Source organism: Podarcis bocagei, assembly GCF_964188305.1.
Source record: "Podarcis bocagei genome assembly, chromosome: 3".
In the NCBI taxonomy this organism is placed as follows: Eukaryota; Metazoa; Chordata; class Lepidosauria; order Squamata; family Lacertidae; genus Podarcis; species Podarcis bocagei.
Window position 1 is genome coordinate 75467001 of NC_138127.1, and position 5098 is coordinate 75472098.

Below are 5098 nucleotides of genomic sequence, written 5' to 3' on the forward strand. Positions count from 1 at the left end.
GTCAGACCTGACCCAGAAGTAGAGCTGTGGCTGGGCGCAAGGCAGCTCCCTTGCCCACCGGAGCCAGACTCCAATAAGGGAGACTGGGAGGGGGGCAGCTGGTCGCACCCCCTCTCAAAAATGCACCCAAGGTCATGGCCCCCCAGCACCCTCCACACAACACCCCTGGCTAGTCGCAAAGGCTGTATGCTGCCTTGAGCATGAGAAGTACGCCCCTGAAAGCCAGTCACTGTTCCACAGCATTTGATATTTTCATTTATATACATTCATTCGAAATAAGATGGGTTTATGAAGCATTCTTTATCCACCCACCACGGTGACAAAGAATTCTATGAAACAGTAGTCAATATCTGGAATTACTGTTCAGCGTTGGACATCATTATTGAATACACAAAGCTTCACAGCTTGTCTTCCACCGTACAAAGTTTGGTACCTCGCTTCATTTAAAGATTTTCAGAGACTTTGATACCAAGGATTTCATTCTGAACTTTTTATGATTTGAAGGAATTCTATAAAGATTGTCTATTACGTATGCATATGGTCATTGTGTTGCCTAGACATTGTTGAAGTCACTGGGAAACAGCACAGGGAGAGGGCTATTTCTCTTACGCTCTGCTTGTGGGCTTCCCATAGGCATCTGAGTTGTCTCTGTGGGATCTAGCAGGGCTATTCCTACATTCTAAGGCTGGTTTAACCATAATAATAAAGTTATTACTTAAAACCTGCCCATCTGACTGGGTTGCCCCAGACACTCTAGGCAGCTTCCAACCAAAAAGCTTTTCCGGAGAAGATGGGCGCTCCCTCCTGACATGGTTTTCAGCTTGGCTAGGCAAACCATTGCAGTAACCGTTTCTATTTTTAAAATCGTACCTCTCTGCCGCTTTAGTTTTTTATGCTGTTTTAGTGGTTTGTTTGCTTTGTAAATGGCTAGCTTGCTCCTCTTCTCACCGATTTTGTTAGCTGCTGCCGTGAGCTTGTTGTGGACAGGCAGGATGTAAACGTTTTAATGAGGAGAATGGAAATGCTGTCATACCTCATGTTACATTTGCTTCAGGTTGAGTGTTTTCAGGTTGCGTCCCACGGTGACCTGGAAGTACTGGAAAGGGTTACTTCCAGGTTTCGCCGCTCGTGCATGCGGAGACGTGCAAAATGACGTCATGCGCATGCGCGGAAGCGATGAATCGCGACCCGCGCAGACGCGGTTTGCATTCCTTTCAGGTTGTGAACGGGCCACCAGAACGGATCCTGTTCACAACCAGAGGTACCACTGTGGAATCTCAAGAGTTGTTTCAACTGGGTCGTCCTCAAGAACCGACCAACTGAAATGAACAAATCTAAGTGAGTCGTGTCCATTTACTTCAACGGGTCTCCTCTTGAGTAGATACCCTAAGTAAAGACATACCTACTACTATACATAGAATTGCCACTAAGCTGCCTGGAGCACAGAGCAGTTGGCCTAGAATCAGTGTCTTGAGTGGCAGGAACCCAAGTGTTTTTCTTAAGAGGACAAAACTAACAGCCCAAAAGACAGTTCTAGTTGGCTGGAGGCAAGAGTTTCCCCTCCCTCTTGAGGCTAGGAAAGGTACAGCTGTGCGCAAGAGCCACAGGCAACCACCTTCTAAGTAAATATTTGTAGGTCTGGGCTAGCCAAGGGGAACAGAACAGGAAGCCCCAAACAGTTTTAAGGCCTTAGCCGCACATAGGAAGCTGACTCATACAGTGTCTATCTAGTTCAGTATTGTCTACACTAATTGGCAGCGACTTGCCGAGATTTTAGACAGGAGCCTTTTATAGCCCTGCCTGGAGATATCAGCGACGGAACCTGCGACCTCCCACAGGCAAAAAAACATACTGCACCAAGAGCATGCCTCTGATCTGATAGTTGTCCTTAAAATAGGAAATAGGAAGTTGCTCTATACTGGGTCCAACTGCTGATCCAGTCTAAGTTCAGTTCTGTTTGCACTATCTGGCAAGTGGCTCTCCAGAATTTCAGACAGGTCCAGACGATCTGGATGGAGATGCTGTTGACTGAAGCTGGGACCATCTGCCTGCAAATCTCTACCACTGAGCTACACCCCTTTACCCATAAGATTTTCAGTGTGAGAAAACTGGACCAATCCAAATCGAACCCAGACAGCTTTGAGCAGTAGATTTCTCCTAAAACTTGTCTGCTACACAGTGGCACCTCAGGTTAAGAACTTAATTCGTTCCAGAGGTCCGTTCTTAACCTGAAACTGTTCTTAACATGAGGTACCACTTTAGCTAATGGGGCCTCCTGCTGCCGCCGCATGATTTCTGTTCTCATCCTGAAGCAAAGTTCTTAACCCAAGGTACTATTTCTGGGTTAGCAGACCTGAAGCGTCTGTAACCCGAGGTACCACTGTACTGAAAAGCTGCTGGCTCAAGAATTCACTGGGTGGCCTTGGGCAAACCACTTTCTCTTGCCTAGAATACGGAGATGTTAAAGACCAGCTCTGCTCTGTCACTAAGGTTAATCAAAAATATTGCCAGTCAAATGCTGCTGATTAAATGATGGACAATAACTACAAACATGTCGTCCTGCAGCTTCCATTACGCCAACAAGTTCCAGGCTCTTGTTTTTAAGTCCACATCGCTCGGGCCTCCCTTCCTCAGGACATCTGAGGACATGTTGTCTTTGGGAAGCTAATCATCACCACACTTTGCTCCAAGGCTGTCGATTAATCCTTTGATTCTAGGATCAATTATCACATGTTCATTATCCACAGACTTTTTGCAATAAAGGAGGTATCTAATATATAGCTACAATGGAGTCAGGATAAAGAGCAGTTATTATGGGACTCAGCAGTTGTGCTCTGGCAGACAAAACTGCTGCATAAAGTAGGAAGAGAATTCCCTTCCATCTTTTCTTAGGAGGTCCATCGATCCATTCACCTCTCAGACATGTCTACTGGCTCAGCAAGCGTTCGAATTGGGAGCCATAAAAGTACTGATGTGGAACAGTATGTCCCTTTCAGAAACGGAGCCCATAACTCCATATATGGAGTCAATAATTAGTGAAGGGTGGAGTCCCTTACAGCATGACCTTTGTCCTGGATATTTCCTGCTCCCTACACTGTTTTCATGATGTTCAGCTTTTATTTGGCTCACTGTGGTGGAGGGATAGGAAGATGCACCAGCAGAATCTCAGAACCCTCCCATTTTGAGGGTTTTTAAGGTTCTCCAAGTCTCGTAGAACCTTAAAAACTAGCAAACTGATCGTGGCAGGTGCTTTCGTGGGCTAGAGCAGGGCTGGTGGGTTCTGTGTCTCTCCAGATGTTTAACTCCACCTTCCACCAGCCTCAGCCAACATGGCCAGTTGCTCAGCTGGAAGGCCACGTTCCCCATCGTTGCACCACAACCCACCTCATCACAAAGCCACAACAAGAACGTAAGAGCCTTTTGGATCGGGCCAAAGCCCATCTAGTTCATCATCCTGTTCTAACAGCGGCCAACGAGATGTGGGGAGCCCACAAGAATCATGGAATCAGAGGACTGTAGAGTTGGAAGGGACCCCAAGGGTCATCTAGTCCAACCCCCTGCAATGCAGGAATCTTAACTAAATCATGCACGACAGCTGACCAACCTCTGCTTAAAAGACCTCCAAGAAAGGAGAGTCCACCACCTTCCAAAGGAGTCCGTTTCACTATCAAACAGCTTTTACTGTCAGAATGTTACTCCTGATGTTTAGTTGGAATCTCCTTTCTTGCAACTTGAAGCCCTTGGTTCCGAGTCCTACCCTCCAGAGCAGGAGAAAACAAGCTTGCTTCATCCACCATGTGACAGCCCTCCAGATATTAGGTGGCTATCAAATATCCTCAGTCTCCGCTTTCCCAAGCTAAACATACCCAACTCCTTCAACCATTGCTCATAAGGTTAGCTTCCCAGACTTCAGTGCAATACAGTGGTACCTCAGGGTAAGTACATAATTCGTTCTGGAGGTCCGTACTTAACCTGAAACTGTTCTTAACCTGAAGCACCACTTTAGCTAATAGGGCCTCCCTCTGCTGCCGTGCTGCCAGAGCACAATTTCTGTTCTCATCCTGAAGCAAAGCTCTTAACCTGAGGTAATATTTTGTGGTTAGCAGAGTATGTAACCTGAAGCGTATGTAACCTGAGGTACCACTGTAGCGCACTTTGCACCTGCAATTCCAGTAACTGGTATACAGGAGTGTATTGACCCCCACACTGACGGCAGAATATAGCTACCTTGGCTAGTAGCCACTGATAGCCTTATGCCCCATAAATTTATCACAACAACACCCCTTTTTTCCAAATGACAGTATTTTAATTTGTGCGTGTTTGCTGATGACCTACATACACTTCTGGAAGCAACTTTATATTATGATAGGCATTCCATTATTATTGCTGTTGTTGTTGTTGTTAATAGCCATTCCATTGTTGTTGTTGTTATGAAAATGGTAATTTCGACATTCATCTGGTCCTTGGCATCCTGTAAACCCTAAAGCCTGAGGCTTTCTTTCTCAAGCGTTTCCTTCTAACTCTCCTGAATTGCTGGCCTTTGTTCGAGACGGCTCTTTACCAATGCAAAAAAGGAAAAAAAGCCAATTTCCAAACACACAAAACAAACAAGCGCAGCGGGAACAGTTCACGCCTCACTTCCTGGGGAGCCCTTGTTTCCCCCGCCCCCTCAAAAAAGGGGGGGTAGGAAAGGTTGGGGCAGACGTAATCTTCGGTGGGAAATTCCAGTGCCAATCCCCTCTTCCCCGCGCCTCCGTCCAGGATTTGCCCCCACTGCATTTCCCGCCCGCAGCCTCCCCTGCTTGCTCGCGCCCTTCCTCACCGCGAACGCAAAGCCTTGCACGGTTGCATCAGCAGCGACCGTCCCAAATTCCATAGTAAAACTCCTTGATCTCTGGGGGTTAGCCAGCAGCCACGTAACTTTACTGGAAGACACCCCAGCCCAGCAGGCAACGCCGCCCGCCCGCCCGTGCGTGCGTGCAAGCAAAGCAGCAACAGCGGCGGCAGCACAACTCAGCCGCAAAGCGCTCCTCCCACCGGGGAGGCATTCCTGGAAGGGGCGGGCCCGACGGAAGGGAAAGGGGACAGCGTGCGTCTC